The sequence below is a fragment of the Dermacentor silvarum genome, chromosome 4 (assembly GCF_013339745.2).
Source record: "Dermacentor silvarum isolate Dsil-2018 chromosome 4, BIME_Dsil_1.4, whole genome shotgun sequence".
In the NCBI taxonomy this organism is placed as follows: Eukaryota; Metazoa; Arthropoda; class Arachnida; order Ixodida; family Ixodidae; genus Dermacentor; species Dermacentor silvarum.
The window spans coordinates 13,618,665-13,638,281 of record NC_051157.2 but is presented as its reverse complement, the minus strand read 5'-3'; the positions used below and the strand labels follow the sequence as shown (position 1 = coordinate 13,638,281).

General features: G+C 48.3%; 1 protein-coding gene across 6 annotated transcripts in view; it reads right to left on the bottom strand.

Moving 5' to 3' along the window:
* The window catches only part of LOC119449472 (uncharacterized), a 54,935-nt gene extending 41,842 nt beyond the window's left edge, over nt 1–13,093 (bottom strand). For 5 of the 6 annotated variants that reach the window (XM_037712648.2, XM_037712654.2, XM_037712650.2 and 2 more), the window contains exon 1: nt 12,941–13,093. The gene's annotated coding sequence lies outside the window, so the exon portion shown is untranslated. The remainder of the gene's footprint in view (nt 1–12,940) is intronic. The other variant, XM_037712653.2, reaches the window with a different exon arrangement.
* Nucleotides 13,094–19,617: the final 6,524 nt, after the last annotated feature.

Genomic DNA, 19,617 nt, shown 5'->3' with positions numbered 1-19,617 from the left:
CGTTTAAAGAACTTGAATCTATTAATTTTTTTGCTAACTCCCAGCACTGATTGCGGCGGGGTCGCTCATGCATTCCGCAGCTTGTAGGATTTGTTGTGCCATAGCACCTGCCATCATCGCCACCCGTCCCTCTAGGTCCTGCCGACTAGTCGCCAACGGGACGCGGCGACACAATGCGACGCGGGTGCCTCAGCAACCGTCTTGATCCGGTCAACGAGTCGCCAAGGGGAAGCGACGACACAATACGGCGCGGGGGACCTCGGCAACTGCCCCGTCTGTGTCCTGCCGACGTGCAAGCAGCCCCGGCCATCATCGCCACCCCGGGGTCCTGTCGACGAGTCGCCAGGGGGACGCGACGACACAATGCGACGCGAGTGACGTCAGCAACCGTCCCCTCTTCCTCCTGTCGACGAGGAGCCGCCGCCAAGGGGATTTAAGGAGGAACCGGCCCATTGTTAAAGAGAGAGTCGCCACCGGCCGCCCCGTCGGTCTGGTGCGCTCTTACCAGCTCTTACTGCTTTGACCAGCGATCCCCAGCTAAGGGCAGCTATTACCAGCTATTACCTGCTATTCCTGCTATATCTGTACATATTTGTACATATTGTATAAAGCTTTCGTCTCCTCTTCGCCTGCTTCAAGACTCAATCTCTCGTCCCGGATCCCGAGTCGCAACAGTGGATGGCAGCTATGGGATTGGCGAACCAGTATCTGAACAGCAGATGGCAAGCTGCGAGATACGAGGAGCGAAGACGCCTGCTACACCGCTCGATGGCAGCTACCAGATCGACCGGCGTCAACCACTTTGGCTGGGTGAGTGCCCGATGTTTGCTTTTCTGGTCGCCAGACCTCTCTAGCACAGGCAGATGTTAGTAGAGTTTTGTTGTTTTGGTAAGCTAGCATTACGAATTTACCTTCCTTCAATAGTCCATTCTAGTTTAAGGTAAGGGTAAATTTAGTGGGCAAGCAACACGAGGAACGAGATCGCGATGGAGGAATTCCAAGTTCAGGACCTCATTCAAATTTGCGAGGAGTTGGGCATTTCCGCCGGCTCCGAAAAAGCAAGGAAAGCGATTCTCGACGTGATGCGAGCGGAGGACGTGACGACCGAGGAAGCCGAAGAGGCTTGGGAGATGATTGTTGAGCGAAAGCTGGAGGCAAAGGAACGCGAGCGACGTGAGAGGCGCGAGCTTGAAGCGAAAGAGCACGTAAGTCCCGAGGAAAGGGCAAGACGAGAGAGCCGTCGACAGAATCAAACATGGATATGGCGCACAGCGCGATACCATCTTTGTAGTTTCAAGGCGGGCGATAGCATTGTTACTTTTCTTGCGGACTTTGAAAAGGTTTGCGAGAAAGAAGGTGTCAACCGGGACCTCTGGTCCGAGCGGTTGATCCTGTTGCTTCCTCGTAGACTCTCGTGTGTTCTGGAACACCTGCTTGATGCAGAGAATCGGCACTATGATGAGGGAAAGATGGCACTGTTGAGGCATTTTGATGCTTTAAGTCAGGCCGACTGCGAAGGCCGGGTTGATAGCGACAATGCCGAGCTTGACGAGGACAGACCGCCCATTGAGATGGCTGCTAGTTCGGAATGTATTGGAAATGCTGTGGCGCCAATTTTGCCCGCGCTAAGTGATGAGCGCGAACACACTGTTGTTTCGCCGTCTAGAGAGGCCGCTTTGCAAACAATGGCCGACAGTGGCCCCTTTGATCTCGATAGCAGTGATAAAATTCGGTCAGTTGAGGAGAGACCTCAGGGCGAGCCGGCTAGCGCAGATGGCGTCGGATGCAGTCATGTTCTGTCAAAGGCACAGACATCTAGCGACGACCACGAGCCTAGCTTGGTTTTGCCGCACGGAGCGATATCGCTGCGAAGAGAGGGCAGCGTACCTACGAGTACGCGTGCCGAGACCACGAGCCCTGTGAGCCGCGCCGAGGGCAAACGACGAAGGCGCAAGCCGAGAAAGTCGGACTCGGGCGGCGATACGAGCCGGGTCAAGCGCGCCAAGCGCCAACACGTTGGTAAAAAGCGCAGTAGGGTGAACCCGAGGCTTAGGCGGCTGCTGCGATCTATAATAGGCGTGACGCGCATCTGTAAAGGCAGGATTTCTCGGAAATTCAGACGCCGCAAATGCCGCCGGTTCACAGCGATGTCAAGGAGTTGTAAGCAGAGGAACGTAGCGACGCATTTGGTATGCTTGATAGTCTGCTTTAATTGCCACTCCCTTCCTGGGGGAAAGACAGGCGACTGCCCAGCGGTCAAAGGGACAGCGTGCACGCGGGTCCGTGAATGTGTCACTGTCGCAGTATTTGGAGGCCACGGGTCGAAAGTCGCAGGTGCTTCGGACATATCAGCTTGGTTTTGGTGTCGCGAGTGGACAACGAGTAGAGCCGAGAATGGGCGACCCGCTCGAGCGCGTCTGAAAGGGCGTGTTTGCGAACACCACGCATTTTGAAAGCCAAGGCATTTTGAAAGCACCTTCTGTTATTTGTCCTTTAGTATTCATTTTTATTCTTCTTTGCGTTCAAGTTCAGTCGCGTGTTGAGCGTATGAAAAGTTGCGATGCCAAGGAGAGCACATTTTATGCTCTGGTCCCTTTTGTTCGCGACACACCGACATTGTTTTAGTTTGTTAATGATTAATTTACTGAGGCCTGATTTCTGAACTCTCGAGTAGAGAAGACGTCAATGTTTTCACGTTTTGTTGTTATTACGTTTACCTAGGCGAGACAAAGCCTAAATGCGTAATTTTAATTGTGATTTGTTTTGTATTGTACGCATTAGTTAGTGTCAGTGTTCACCTTTGCTTTCATGTCGTTAGTGTGAGTTTTAGTATTTTTTTTTTCTTTGTTTTTTTGTTAGCACCGCTTCTGTGCTTTATAAATGTGGTGCTCGTTTTGCCGAGCGCATTTTGACAGCACTAAGTGGAGGGCTATTTCTTTATGCGGTGACAGTTGTCGGATTTCATTAAGCACTTTTGCGAAGTGGCGCCCAAGCGCAAAGATTAGCGGCGCTCAGCCTTTGCGTCACGGCTTTCGGGGGCAAAATTAAGTCATCTTCGGCAACCTTGATATTTGCCAACCTGCTTGCATTACGGTTAAGAATCGCTTACAAAGCAATTCTGATTTGATTATAACCCTCACGCATTGTCAATTAAAGAAAAAAAAAAGAGGTCCGTATCTCGAATTTCTCTCTCAGATACGTGTCTCGTGTTGTTCGGGAATTTTTTGTTGATGTTTTGTTTTGTTTAGCGTAGCCAGATCTGGGAAAATGCTTTGTTCGATGATTTTGGTCTGGCGGTTTGGAGAGCATTCGGAGGGTGCTTGCTTTGGCCGGAGTGGTTTGGCGTTGTTGATTCTTGGTCGTTCCAGTGGACATTATCAGGACCGAGCAGCAGAAAAGACCACCGGCGGGAAAAGCGGCAGAGCCCATACCTCCAGACCATCCTGGACGTCGCCCAACCGGCGCATCCAATCTTCCGAGCTGCGTCGGACAGCTCGACCTCTGGATGCATTGTCTGGCGGCGGGGGTGCTGTTGTGCCATAGCACCTGCCATCATCGCCACCCGTCCCTCTAGGTCCTGCCGACTAGTCGCCAACGGGACGCGGCGACACAATGCGACGCGGGTGCCTCAGCAACCGTCTTGATCCGGTCAACGAGTCGCCAAGGGGAAGCGACGACACAATACGGCGCGGGGGGACCTCGGCAACTGCCCCGTCTGTGTCCTGCCGACGTGCAAGCAGCCCCGGCCATCATCGCCACCTCGGGGTCCTGTCGACGAGTCGCCAGGGGGACGCGACGACACAATGCGACGCGAGTGACGTCAGCAACCGTCCCCTCTTCCTCCTGTCGACGAGGAGCCGCCGCCAAGGGGATTTAAGGAGGAACCGGCCCATTGTTAAAGAGAGAGTCGCCACCGGCCGCCCCGTCGGTCTGGTGCGCTCTTACCAGCTCTTACTGCTTTGACCAGCGATCCCCAGCTAAGGGCAGCTATTACCAGCTATTACCTGCTATTCCTGCTATATCTGTACATATTTGTACATATTGTATAAAGCTTTCGTCTCCTCTTCGCCTGCTTCAAGACTCAATCTCTCGTCCCGGATCCCGAGTCGCAACAGATTTCAACATGACATACTTAAAAGCGTTTGACAACAACAATTTTGTTGATGCTCCATTTCTTAATTCCTGTAAAGCACTCGACACCGGTCCACAAAAACTATTACACATTAAACTCGCTTCCTTAAACATAAAGTAAAAAAGTACAAATTTGAATTCGGTATTATTTAAGTAGTCGTAAACAGCGTGTCGTTTTAAATGCAGAAAAGCCATCGTACGTAAGTATGACTTCTGATGTGCCCCAGAGTAGCGTCCTGGGTCTGATCTTATTTTTGGTCTAGATTTGATTGGATGTCTCATTTTCCATTTAATAAACGACATAGTAGATAATATGCAATCTCAGATATAATTGTTCGCAGATTACTGTGCTCGAGAATTAATCGAGAAATTATTTCAATAGCTGAGCTGAATTACTTCAGAGTGGTTTAAATACGGTAGTTCGTTGGTGTGATATTTGGCATATGTGTGTAAATATCTCAAGTGTAATCATGTTAGTTTTATGAAACATTTTCCTAAATTTCACTGTACATACAGCATCAACGGTGTAGCAGTAACAGATGTATTGGAATGTAAGTACCTGGGAATTTATTTGACGGAATCTTTTAGTTTAAGCAGGCACATCGATCAAATGGTGTCAAAGGCTGGCAAAATGTTTTTCTTTACTCGCAGAATATTTAAATGCGTAGTCAAGCGTTCAATGCTTGACTATGCATGCTTTGTCTGGGACAATACTGGGACGAGACTGAGAAAACCAGGCAGTCCGATTCGGGAGCAATAATTATGATACCTTTGCCAGCATCTCAGAAATAAAGGCTGCGATACGATTGGAAACGCTACAAATTAGAAGACGGAAACTTAGATTAAAATTTTTGACAGCATATATTACAATAAAACGGCGATTGACAAAACAGAGTAACATGTCTTTCGACGCGTCGTCAGCACACGAAAAAAGTGCCAGTATACTCCTTCAAAACCTTTAGTTTTGCCAAATCCATTTTTTTAAAGGAACACAATCAGGGATTGCAATCAAATCCCAGAAGGGATAGTAACTATGATCGGTATAACAGTGTCTTTTTATTTTTTTCCTGATGGAAACCTGTGACAGTCCATTTTATGAGTACTTTGATTTTTATTGATTTTGCCAGCCGATATTGTATTTTTATTTTGTATTGATTATGCCATTAGATATTGAAGTTCGCACTTTCGTTTCCCCGGGTTAATTTGTCCAGCTATGTATTTAAACTATGTGAACTTGGTATGTGCAGATGTTAGCGTTTAGAGAGTCAGGACAAAATAAACATTTTTTTAAACCTCTTCCAGCACCACCTTTCTTGTTGTTAGGGCAAGGGGGGTGGCTCCTACCCTAAAAACAAAAACAAAAAATCTAAAAAAATAATACAGAACACAAATGAAAGCACACACCCTAGAATGACTTGACTAATTGGGTAGGATGCGCGGCGCGGAATTATAATTCACTCGGGCGGGATTCGTCCCTTTTTCGGCACTGATGGATCACTCCAAGCGTGCGTCGTCAATCACTTGCATTGGCCAAACGGCACGTGTAGCACCCCACAAACTTGGAATGATTGATGGTTAATTACGTGCAAAGACGCGCTGCTCACCAATAGAGATATGTTTATCTTCCATTAAACACCTTTTGTTTTTTGTCACCTCGCATTTGCTCTTCAACATCGCAATGATGCAATTGCCCAAAGAGCCAAAGGAAATAGAAGGGCTCAGTCTCGCCTTCTGTGCGGACAATATGACACTGTGGACCAAAGCACCATCTACGGGCCAACAAAAGAACGCATTACAGGAGGCAGTAAATCACATGGAAAGTTACTTGAAGAAATGCGGGCTACAATGCGCCCCACAAAAACTGCAAACTGCAAACTGGAAAAACTGCCCAACTGTGAGAACTCGAGGCTGTAGCCTACGAGCAACCCCACTCGAGCCTTACACTTAACGGAATTGAAATACCACGAGTGGAGTCGTTGTGAATCCTTGACCTCGTCATACATAAGACAGGTCGGGAGCCGCGGCACTCCCCAAACTTCAAATATCGGTGACCCGATTGACGCACCCCATTAGGCGAGTTGGAAGCCAAAGACATGGCCTCAAAGACACGCTGCGTATCGTACAGGCGCTCATCACGAGCCAGGTCACGTATGGCACCCCCTATATGACCCTGAAGAATGGAGAAATTGAGAAACTAAACATTAGGATTACGAAAGTGACCAAGAGTACATTGGTAATTCCAGAAAAGGCATTTACGGGACCGTTATCCACACTCGGTCTCCAAAATACACGTGGGAAGAACTGTCAGAAGTGCCCAAAACAAGCCATAATAAAATACTCAAATCGACTCCCACTGGCAGAAGCGTGCTACTTCTGCTAGGTTACGATGCATAGACAACTGCGTGATCGAACGACAAATACAGACTCCCAAAGCATATACGAGATTCAATATCAGTGGTAGAAGTACCCCAAAATATACATCCAAACTTTCACAATGAAAGATGGACAAGACCACGAGCAGTCCACAAGAAATGCTTTGCAGACCCTATCACAAGATACACGGATGCGGCAGACTATCCAAGGATAACTTATTTCGCAATAAGCGCAGTTAATATCCATGGCGAATAAAAGGCCACTGCCACAACCCTCGCAAGAGATCAAGACATGGCCGAAGAGGTAGCGATAGCACTGGCCATCTCCATGTGCACCGAAAATGCCACAATACTGAGCGACTCGCAATCCGCGTGTCGTAATTGAAAAAAAGAACAGCATATCTATCAAAGCTCTGCAACACGAAGTATCGAAATGCACAAAAGTCCCCGAGACCTACGTCGTCTGGACCCCTGGCCACGAGTCACTGGCGGGAAACGAAGCAGCACACGCTGCAGCCCGAGATCATACAAGCCGGGCATTCCTGCCAGAGAGGTTCCGAAAGGCGACGGGTCGGAGGCTATTCCCCAGAAATATACGGATTTCCTGCAGCATTATAAATTGGAAAGAAGAGTATACCCCTTACCGCACCCCATAAACAGAGAAAAGATGGACAGTCGCTCTGGGGCGTCTCCAAACAAATTCCTACGTACGCGGCATCATAGTGAATAGAATGCTCCCAATCTAATTCCCATACCTCTACCGGTCCTGCGGGGCACCGGACATCCTTCGTGACAAGGGGATAGGTTGTCCTAACCTTCCCGAACCCAACAATCAAAGCAATGAAGACGGAAAAAGAAGAACCGAAGACATAAGCACAGAAGAGGACCGTCAATAACCATGGGAAGCCACGCTCGTGATCCCGTACTTGAAGGACCAGTGCAAGCTGGTGAACCAGGCTAGAGAAGCAGCAACTGCTGCCAATGAGTACCTGGAGTGCGAAAGCTACCCACCCTTGGTTGAAAAAATAAGCACTCTTTCTCACAGGTCCAGATCATTAAACGTTTATTCTCTCTATCTCTCTTGTCACCTGTTCTGTGCTTATGGTGCCTGCTCTCTGTACTAATACGCTGCTGATCTCTGTATATGTTGGAGACCGCAAGTGAACCCATTTCGAAAACAGCGAAACGAGGTTTCCCCGGTGCTGGCCTTGTCAGAAAATACTGAACTTGAAGCGAGGGGACAAGAGGGAGAACACGGACAAGCACTCGACCACGTCCTCCTGTCACTGTCTTGTCCTCACGTTTCAAGTTCTGTATTTGCGCACTATTAAAATCCCTCGCTCTCAAGTAGAGCCACATGCAGGTCATCGCTATAAAGCTGACTGCTTTCGACAGCACTGCTACCGCGACCTGACCCAGGTGTAAGGCCTCAATGATTTCACTGTCGTACACATTTTGCCAGTACGACAAGGCCTTCGTGGATCATGACTGGAGCTGCCCCTGAGCACAGTTATAGTGGGTTTTTGAAAACGTTACTGATGCTCTCCGCTTCCAAGACTGACGATAATTTTTTCACGAGCGCTGCTACAGCAGCTGCGCTGGACGACTGCATGAGTGAAAGATTCAGACGTAGTCACAATAGACCGTATTTGGGAAAGTCTCTATTATAATAATCCAAACGAGACAGATATTCCCAGGAGGATGGAGGCTGAAGTGATAAGTAATGGCCGAACAAGGCATGTCGAGGAAGCCAACATTTCGACAATAAAACAAGGAGTCGTCCACACGTCGAAACGTTGGCTTCACAGATATCGCTTGTTAGACCGCTGTTGATCTATTATAAAAAGTACTCAAGAAACTTGTGTTTGACTAAGAAACTACAATAGTAGCATGAGGGAAGGCAGCTGTGCAGTAGATGAAGCACCGAGCTGCCACATGAATTGTTGCATGGCGCTGTGACGTCCCTGCTATCTAACTGATCATCATTGGCGTTTTTGACAAATAACTGTTACCAGGGCCATGTAGTTCTATGACTCTCGTTACGGAGTCAAACTTACGTTCATATTGATCGTCAGTGTTGAAGACACGGACAAGAAGATTACGGAGGCTTGAATGTATATGAACTGCAATGAAAAGTGCTCATCAAAGATACACATAAAACACCTATCAGTTGACTGCAAGCGATTCGCGAGCATGCATCGAGCGGCGTCGTTTGCTTGCTGCTTTCTCGCCACGTGGGCGGGCCTACACTCCACAACCTTCATCCGTAGCCCTCACCCTACCCTAGCACAGCCTACCATACCCTTGCTGCCCAACGTTGAGTCGCGGGGCCAGCTCGGTCTGATTCGGAGAGCGCGCCGGGTGGCCCTGGCTCATCAGGTCCAGCTCCACTCACGCGCACAGCCCCTGCGGGTCTCTGTGATTTATGCGCAATATATGTTTATCTCTCTCTTCTCGACAAAGCAGACGATACGGCCTAGCTCGTACTGAGAAACGCGCGCACTCTGAACCGCCGCCTGTGCGTTGTTCTTGACCGAGCAGACAATGCGGTCTCCTGGACGGAGAAACATATGCTCGCATCGGTGATCGACCAGCGGCTCCTTGTGGTCTCCGAATTGCTGCACGGTATTACAGCGACTGAACGTTTAGACCGCCGCTGCCACCGCCGCCGCTGCTGCTTGAACGCGCTCGTTTGCTCACTCACCCTCTCACTCACTCGCGGTTGCGTGGACACCCGTACACGCTGTCGCGACAGATCTACGACGACGTCCCACTCCCCCCATCCCCTCCCACCTCTCTTCTTTCTAGCCTGCTTTGTGCGCGCCTGCGTGAAAGGAAATCTGCTCCCCTTTCCTTTCATCTCCCTTCTACGGGCTCATTCTTTTATTTTGCGCTTTATTCTTTATTTTTCGTTGCTCGCGGAGAGCGGCGCCGCGCGTCTGTCCTTTTGTTGTCAAGCTTAAGCCTCACCCATCTCTCTCTCTCTCTCTCCATTTTTTTTCTTCTTTTGTAGGCGTTTGCCGGCGAATGCGATCCGCTCGGTGTGCTTCTGCGTAAAGCATGTGGCGTCTGTTGGCAATGCAATTAAACACCCTTAGTTTGCTCGTCGCGGCCCTGAATCTCAGGAGCGCTCCTTATATTTTTGTTGTCGTTTCTTGGCTTATTCGTTTCCTTCTCTTTCTATGACTTATTTCTCCCTCTACGCTTCACTCCGGTTTGTCAAAACGTGTCTCCGTGCGTTAGAACGTGGTCGCAGCGGCTGAGCTGAAAAGCGAGATTCGGTCAGTGCAATTTTCCTCGGCTTTGCCCACGGCTTCTCGGAGAGCGATACCCCCCCCCCCCCCCCTCTTTTTCTTTCTTTCTTTTTTTGAGCATGCTTTCGAAGCGAGCGATGCGCGGATAGCTTCGGCTCAGTTTTGAGTTCGTTAATTTCATTTTACAAGAAAGAGAGCTCGCGTTGTTTTTTGACGAGGGAGGCAGTAGCGGGACAACTACATGCACTAACTTAGTACCTTCAAACTTGTTTCATTTTCTGGAAAAAAGATGAAACGATGGAATTCGCGCCCATGCTTTCCTGGGTGCAAACATTCGTCGCCTCCCACTCATCCGTGATGAAGTTCTGTGGAATCTTTCTTTCTCGTTCGAAAGAAAAGAGCACAAAATTGTTTGAATGAATTTATATCTTCTAAAACTAACCAAGTAAGCCTCGGTGCGCTCAGCTATTGGCGTAATAAAAAAAAAAGTAACTGCTAAATTGGTAGACGCTCTTCCATACGAAGGACATCGCAGCTGATGGCTTGAGCTGTAGTGGCGTTGTCGGGGGGAATTTTTAGTGGTCTAAGTCTGGCTGCCCTCTTTCTAGATGCGCCGCTTTTTTGATGCGAACTGCTTCTGCTTGCGTGATGCCATTTATCACGTGCTTAAAATGCTCTCCAAGCAGCGCGACATCTCCACCATACACGTTCAGATTCAGACGTGAACTGCAAGTGCATCGCGCACCAGTGGCTGAGGCACTACATAAAAGGACGAAAATTGCCTCAAACCTTTTCACGAAGTGCAATTACTATTATTATTTGCGCCTCACTTTTTAGGCATGCATTACTTTTCGTCGTGCTGTTGAAATACACTTGTTGGTTTGGGATTGGATAAAATTGAACGCCGCGAAGGTGAAAGCTGTGAAACAAGCGCCCTTAACAGCTTAAACTATTGCCGTTCGCACATGAAGACCATATGTGGATATTTTTCAATAGAAAAAAAAAGAGAAAATAAAAGATGCCAAGCTGGTTTGTTTGTGAAGTTAGCCACCGGGGAGTTGACATAGAGTTAATTTGAAAATTTAACATGTGTATACTTTCGTGCCGGTCGTTGAACGGAAGTAGTGGAAGGTTAACTAACGTCAATCCTAAAAACTAGGGCCCGTATTCACAAAGATGTTCCATCCATACGCTAGAACTGTTCGTAATAGCAGGTGGGATTCGCGGTGTCTGACATGTTAACGAAGGAGGCCGGCCAATAGCGAACAGGTCTTACGCGTGTGAAAAGCCTTTGCGAATGAGGCCCATCGTTTCGTATTCACATAGCTTTTCGTAAGTGCTGTTACGGTGCTAAAGAAGGCTGGCCAGCATCAATATGACACTAAAAGAACTTCGATGTGCCAAACTGGGAAATGACAGAAAGAAACATGTGGTAATGACATGTGGTAATGAAACATGTGGTAATGAAAGAAACATGGGGTAATGACAGAAAGAAACATGTGGCACGTGCTTCATTTCATTCTTCATAACGACCTTGTCTAAATTGTACTGCTAATTGCAAGAATTTCAAACAACATGAACAAATCTTCGAAACATGTGGCGTGCAGAAGGGTGAAAAAATTCCTGCGATTGTGTAGGCCCTGCGATTGTGTAGTTCAAACCCTGCTCAAATCCTGCGCTTAATGTAGCTCCAATTCTGCTCAAATTCTGCGCTTGTGTAGTTCAAATCCAGCGCTAATGCAGCTCCACTACCGTGAAACCTGGGGAAGTGCGAAGCAGTGATGCGTCGGTGTTACCCTGATGTTATTCTTGTGTTGTTTTTGCACAAGTGAGGAGGAATCAAGCGGTTGTGGGGTGGCGGCGCCCTCTCTTGCGCTGCGCTGGCACCAGACTGGCGTTTCGGAAGCGATTTTCACGAGTTTCTACGTATTCCCGCATATCCCTGGCTCATATACCCGCATATCCAATGCGGGTATGCGCCACACGTGATTTTATTAATGTTAATTGTGACGTAACTGACGAGCATGCGATGTTATTGATGTCATGACCTACCAGTCAGGTTAGTCAAGCATTCGTACCCTTCCAGGTCAATGTTGGTAAATACCAAGTGAACGAGACGCTAGTTTTCGGTAGCTCTTGTTTTTGTGCTCGACCACGACGACATGACATCATATTAGACGCCCACAGCCCGGGCCCCTCAAGTGCTTCGAACTTAAGATAGGCTTAATTGGTACATCTTGAAAAGCTTGAGCAAGCGCTATGGTGTTCTATGTGTTGTGTTTCCCTGGTTCCTACTTTTCGACATCGCTGCGATCGTGACACGCAAAGGCCAGAATAAGTTCTTTCAAGTGCTTTAGCTTTTCAATGCCCTGCAACGAAACAGCTGGGGCTCGCTATGCGCAAACGAGTTCCGTACACAGCAGAGTCAGCACAAGTTACTGGGAAATCAGTTAAATGAATCTATAGTGGCTAACATGCCCATCAGCTGAGGACTAAGTCAGTGGAGAGCGTTTGCCACTTGGATCAGAGTGAGACCATTCATTCACTGTGAAAGCTTTATGAATTAAAATGAGGTCATTGGTCGCATCTACAAGGAGTTCATCCAAAGAGTCACATCCACAACGAGTCGACGAAGTTGTTTATATGCATAGAGCTATGTCAAAAAGCATGCTGAATTTGACACGGAATTGCGCAGGTTCCATACCTTTTTCGTTCCTTGTTCGTACCTCACCTCGGCTCAAAAGTTCACCGGCAACGCGATTCCTGCCACAACAGGGTATCTCGCTCAAGCGCCGTCACGTGCCGTGTTCCTATATTTGCCATCGGTGCAGAGCGGTGGCGTTGAACGCAAACTGACATGTCTAACGGGGCCACGTCGGAGCTTTCGCAGTAATTACAATCGCGCGTCGCCTGCCAAGGAAATTAACATGAATGATTTGCCCGCTACCTCTCGTCCACATTCGAGCAATCGTAGTTTCGGTGGCAAAGGAAAAAAAAAATAAAAAAATAAAAAATGAAGTCCACGATCTGATCCTGTAGAGAGCTGCAAGACGCGCCCGTACGCTCCTAATCCTCCATTGGAGCGTTGGCAAGCTCGCCTCTTCTGTGTCGGTGCGTGCCTTGGCGCGCGTGTCTTGATCTCTCCGCGCGAGCGAGCGCTCCACACGGCCGCACACAACTCACCTGCTCACTCGCGGCTGCGTCCCGATTTTGGCAGGCTTCTCGGCGCCGCGCGCTGATTGTGTGAGCGTTCACCCCGTCTGACGATGCCGCTGCTGCGTGGGGGCCGGACGGCCGTTTTTATGGCTATTCGTGACGAGACTCGTAAACGGCGCGAGCAACTCGCTTCTCGCGACAGCTGGGGTCCGCCGCACAAGGTTTTGGACCCAGAGGGCTCTCGCTTAGCAAGGAGGTGGGCATGCTAATGCCTCTCCTTCGCCGCTAATACCGTGCAGCGACGTGGGAACTATCGAGCTGTTGGCCTGACGAGAGATCGCACTCACGGACCTATGTGCTCGTGGGACATTATTGAATGGTGATTGACCAGGCTGAGCGATTCGACTGATTGCAAGCGACACGACTGCCGATTTGCCCTGCCAATCACAGAGCGTTTGTGCGTGAAAACAGGCTCCACGAATTTGGCTCAGGATTGGCTGACGGCAGATTGGGCTCCCACAAACTCTCACTGCACGATTTTAGCTATACACGGAACATAGTTGCAGCGGAAAGGGGAGGGATGAGGGGGGGGGGGGGATGTGATGCTCTCCGTGCACAGTTGAGAGCGTAAGGAGTTTAGGGAAGGGGCGGAGTTACTCGCGACAACGATTAAATAGGCTTCCGCAAAAAAAAAAAAAAAAAAGAAAAAGACAAGGAAGAGGACATAGAGAGAAAAAGAGTGATGCTCGCGGAGACAGCGGGAGGAGTCCGGTGGCGGCCATTTAAAGAAGGGCCACGCTAGCGAGCCTGATGCTGCTGAGAGAGGCGCTAGCTTGACGACCTCGCAGCTTCTAATGAGTCTCGCCGGAACACGATTCGCCCGTAACAGCGCCGACGCCGCACTCTTTGAGGCAGCGGCGGCGCTTCCAGGCTACGCCGTCCGTGAGTGGATGTTTGTCCATTCTTTCCGCTCCCAGTGGGGCGCTGGCCTTTCGTCGTGGGGCTGGAGTCAGGGCCGGATTTACGGCCAGCGATGCGGCGGGATTGCCTTTTCCGGACCACGCGCAAGCGGAGCGTGCACAAAGACGTCTTGTCGATGGCTACGCGGAGCTCCTTCACTCGAACGCCGTGCCGCAACATGCTTGACTGAATAGGCAGTTGTGGAGAAGGGGGTTCGTGAGTAATTTACCGCTTGGGAAACACGCACGCGGTTGCTGAACGGGGTGCGTGAGCTGTATATTCTTTCAATTTTTCATCTCGGGCTACCTGCGCGCCGCTTGCGTGTAGCTGCTCTGGGACCACTTCCGGCAAGCCGCGTTCGGCGTATATACGTTGCGTAGCAAGCGAGGAAACGAATCCGCCACTGCTGGAATGGTAGAAATCAAATAGTGCCGCGGAGTACGTAGGTGTGTAGGGCACCCACGTGGGCGCGAATTAATGTGCTCGTTCGCGGGCATGCACAAGGGCGCGCCCGCGAACGCATGCATGCATGCGCGAACGCACGCACGCAGGCACGCACGCAAACAAAACCAATGTATAAATTTCTGACTCGACTTTCAACGCAGTTGAAATGAGAACGTCAATTAGGCTTGTTCTGTTTTCCTGTCGTCTGTAAGTGATCGAATCTAAGCAGAATAAAATGCCTCAGTTATAATTAACTGCACGCAACCGTTGACTTTTACCATGGACGAAGGAAACCCAGGAGAGGCCCCGCACGGGCATATTGGAGAAAGTGTGGCGGAAGTCACGTGCTCTTTTTCGTAAAGGAGCACTGGGACGGATGCCCCAAATGTCAACGTTGCCATAGCAAACGCGCTCCTGAAGCTTTCGCTGCTGCTCTCGGTCTCTGAAAAGTGAGATAAGGTTTTTACGCTGGTGTCTTTCTCGTAGCACCTTTTGTTCGCGAGAAAAGCTGACTTTGGAGTGGGGTGTGTAAGCTTGAAAGTTGTGTTTTGGGTCTATGAGAGTGAGTGTCAGCCAGCAACAGATACACTGAAGCAATCATGGCGCGGGTCTTCGTCGTCTTCTTCAACGTGCCACGAAAAAACACAGGAGCACGTCTGTTTCACTAAAACTGCTACAGAAGTTTCGTAGGCTTTGTTTTGACGCGCGTCGGCAGCACACACTTCCGGCAGCTCGTAACAATGCAAGTTCCAAGTTCGCGCCCATCTGCTCCGGCGAGCTGTAGAACCTCCGATTGGAGGCGTAAAGGCAGATGGCACACCAACATGGCTGCACTTCCGGCTTCAAAAAACGCGACGTCAGGGCCTCTCCTGTTCTGTTTCTTTCCTCCTTGATTTTTAATTATTCGGTCTTGTTCCTTGCCAGAGCGCGTTCTGCCAACCTGCCAAGCTTTTCACCGCGACATCATTATTATCCCCCAACAGAAGGTCCTCTTTTACTCCAGGCAAGTAACTTGCTTGTAAAAAGAGGGTCTGTTCTGTTGAAGGGGACGGGCTGCCAGCCTTATTTATTGGGCAGCTCAGTTATATTGGGAATCAGTGGAAGAGCTAAAAAAAAGAATTATGCAGAAACCATAGACGGTGGTCGGCAACGTAAGTGTATAGCTCAACTGTTCTAGAAGGCTGGTGATTCATTAAAGAAATGATGCGCGCAAAGGCGAATATTTGTTGCAGTGAGGATCTTTAGGATATGGTTTGCTGTTTCAATGCGTCATTTGGTAAAGAACTGAGCCGTTAACCAGCACATATGTAATGGTAGTATAGGTGGTTATATATACCAATTCGTCATTTGTGTGTCGTCTCCAGCGGCGTGGAAGGCGATTGCTGTCTCCCACCACCGTCACAGGGTGAGAGGGTGGTGGTAGACGGGCACGACTGTTCTTCCCGAGTGTTCCATCGCAGCGTCTAAACCTTGAGACGCCTCAATATAACATATTTAAAAATTTAAATATTGTCAATTACTGTCTCGCAGGCATCTCTGCAAGCAGTAAATTGTTCAATGTTCAAACGATGGTAACATACGGTGATATGAAAAAAGTTCCGGCAATAAAGCCCATTTCGCAAACGCACTCAAATGTTAAATATAAAGAAACGCATAACATTCTGCAGTTTCTGCAATCAAACAAAAGTCAATCAATCAAATCAACGAATAACAGAAAATAAATGAGAACACAGACACACAAAAGGACACGCTTAGTATTAATATGCACATACATTAGTAAGCATTACACGTGATACGTATATACATATACAGGTGTATACATTAATACAATTAAGTGTTTTAGAGCAGATCGCAGTAATAATGTGTTATTCTATGAGCCATGCAGCTTTTCTACAGGGAAAGGATGACCCTTAATGCAATTCAGTGTTGACCTCAAAGCACGTCTTTGCTGCTCTAACTTAGGGCAGCTTATGAGAACGTTCTCCCTATTAGTGGCCGCACGCGCAAGAAGGCATAGCTGAACGACATATGCTATAAGAAAATCACCGCCTAAGCACTCCTTACGGATGGTTAACCAGCGAAGCTGAAACGTGCGACCCCGGTGTTTATCACAAAGTTAATCCCGATGGTTTATTAAAGTCTTTCTCAATTATTGGTCACGTCTTTGTGTTCCTAATGAAGTTACGCACACGTTCGGCTGCTACGGAGAGGACGACGTCACTGACGGCATGCCCCCAGTCTGCCGTCGCACGCACAGACGGCTCAGCCGGCGCGCCATCCATGACGAGACTGAGCGACCACCCGCAGGCGAAGTAGCCGTTAAACCCTCGCCTAGTCACGCGGTACCGCAGCGACGAGGCTCCGAGCGAGCGCAGCTGCGACGCCTCTCCGCAGCGGATCACGTGGCGGACGTCACACCTGACACTTGTGCTCCGGCGGCTCAAGGTCATTGCGACGCGATGAATGACCTTGCGAGACATGGCGTAGTAGAGCTTTCGCTCTAATATTTGGCAGCGTGCATGATATCCTCTCTGAAGTAGGCAGAAAGACAAGTGCCTAATGGGGGGGGGGGGGGGGGCAGCACCTGCTGATCAACTTCAGCAACAATAAAGATTTATCTCTACCTCTATGACTTTCCTATACTTGAATGAAATGGAATGAAAAAAAAAAAAGCTTACTCAGGAGTCCCTTTAGCTACGCCTAAGAGACGTAAGCTTACGCCTTAGTCATCGTCATGACTATGACTTCGACCATCAACCTTTAGCCTTTTCCTTCAATTTGTACCCACGTCCGAACACATTTCAGTGGTTTTTAACAGCGGAGCGGTTTAAGCCAGCCGTAAGTCCGCTAACGCGTAGGAAAAAATGTGGGCCGGTCCTGGTGGTAGTGCATAAAGGGTCCAAGCGCAGTGGCGCACGCCCCTGTCAACTAGTGAAGCTGAGCCTGGTTAAGTGTAGATAAGCATGGTTGGGACTGCTTAAGCTGTCAGCCATCGATAGCCAATCGATAGCTAATCAACAGGTAATCGATAATCGAGAAATAATACATTCCGGGAAATGCTGGGGATGACTTGGTAATGCTTAGCCTAGCCCAAATACTTGGCCAATACTTTGCGATAGCCAATCGATAGCCAATCAATAGCTAATCGATAATCGATCAACAATAAATAAATTCCGGAAAATGCTGGGGATGACTTGGTAGTACTTAGCCTAGACCATATACGTAGTCAATATCTTGCGATAGACAATCGATAGCCAATCAATAGCTAATCGTTAATTGATCAATAATCAATCAATTCCGGAAAATTCCGGGTATGACTTGGTAGTGCTTAGCCTAGCCCAAAAGCCAGGGCTAGCTAGGTGCCCATCAGCTCCGCTGTCTCTTTAGCATTGCGCCTCCAGTGCAAGCTGCACTAATTTTTTAGTGTTAATTTTTTTTCGCTGAGTCTGTCATTTTTGCTGAGTCATGATACTGAGTCAGTCATGAGTCAGTCAATATTGTGTCATTATTGTATTCTACTATCATTATCGTTACTATCATAACCGTACTTGCACCCATTACCATAATTAATTCTCGATTCTTTGCCACTTTGGTGGTTCCTGACGTATTTCCTCGACATATCATGCTCATTATCATGATTTATTTAATGACTGTCATGATAATTTATCGTTATTTGTATTTCTCATGTAATTAGATGAAAAATTCAAGCTCTTAGACTGGGAAGGCTTAAGAGTGAGGATCAACGGCGAATATCTCAGCAACCTTCGGTTTACGGATGACATTGTCCTATTCAGCAACAATGGAGACGAATTGCAACAAATGATTAAGGACCTTAACCGGGAAAGTGTAAGAATGGGGTTAAAGATTATTATGGAGAAGACAAAGATAATGTAGATAATGCCTGGCAAGGGAACAAGATTTCAGGATCGCAAGTCAGCCTCTAGAGTCTATAAAGGAGTACGTTTATCTAGGTGAATTACTCACAGGGGACCCTGTTCATGAGAAAGAAATTTACAGAAGAATTAATAAAATTGGGGTGGAGTGCATACGGCAGGCATTGCCAAATCCTGACTGGGAGCTTACCTCTGTCGTCGAAAAGAAAAGTGTACAATCATTGCATTCTAGCGGTGCTAACATGGGGCGGAAACTTGGAGGTTAACAAAGAAGCTCGAGAACAAGTTAAGGACCGCACAAACAGCGATGGAACGAAAAATGTTAGGCCAAACGTTAAGAGACAGGAAGAGAGCGGTGTGGATCAGAGAACAAACGGGGATAGCCGATATCCTAATTGACATTAAGCGGAAAAAAATGGAGCTGGGCAGGCCATGTAATGCGTAGGATGGATAACCGGTGGACCATTAGGGTTACAGAATGGATACCAAGAGAAGGGAAGCGCAGTCGAGGACCGCAGAAAACTAGATGGGGTGATGAAGTGAGGAAATTTGCAGGTGCAAGTTAGAATCAGCTAGCGCAAGACAGGGGTAATTTGAGATCGCAGGGAGAGACCTTCGTCCTGTAGTGGGCATAAATATAGATTTATGACGATGATAATGATGTAATTACCTATCGGTTGATATATATAGGTAATGGTATTTGTAATGATCTCATTGAGTTATCGATTTTTGTGCATATTTTGTACTGACTTTTTGTCCGATTTTTGGCTCCACTTTTTCAAGGTGACCTCAAAACGAGACATATAAGGCCGTAACTCCTCCTCTTTCTCCTTCCCTCTGACCCCCGCTCTGTTTTCAATGCCCGAAAATCCATCCTCCGGCGTGATGCGCGTGCCTTCGTCATCCGCGTGTCTGCTCCCTTTCCCACAATTTTTCTCGGGTGGAGGAAGTCTCTCTCCGGAGACTTCGGGCCGGAGTGGCCCTTACACCAGCCATCCCTTGTGTTTGGGGTCAACCACACGAAGAGATTGTCTGAAGTGCTCTGCTCCTGCATTCTTGTTCCCATGCCAGGCTATTCAACTTTGGACGTCTCCTGGGAGAAAGACAATTCGCCAAAGTGTTCTTAAAGGTGTGAAATTGAAAAGTAATCAAGTAGAAGACTATGAAAGATGAATTATGGACAACTGATTTTATAAGTCACTGTTACAGTATCTTCATGAAACGGGCCTGCATGCTTACACTTAACTCCATTATGACGTTATGCCACGTGGCATCCCAAGCGAAAAAAAAAATAACTTGACAGCACGCTGGCTTAAGGCCAACCTCCATGAAGCGAAAAAGCGATGAACTTACGGCGGCGGCCGCCGAGCGGCCGCTCGGCGACTGCCGTCCGCCGCCCGACGTCAA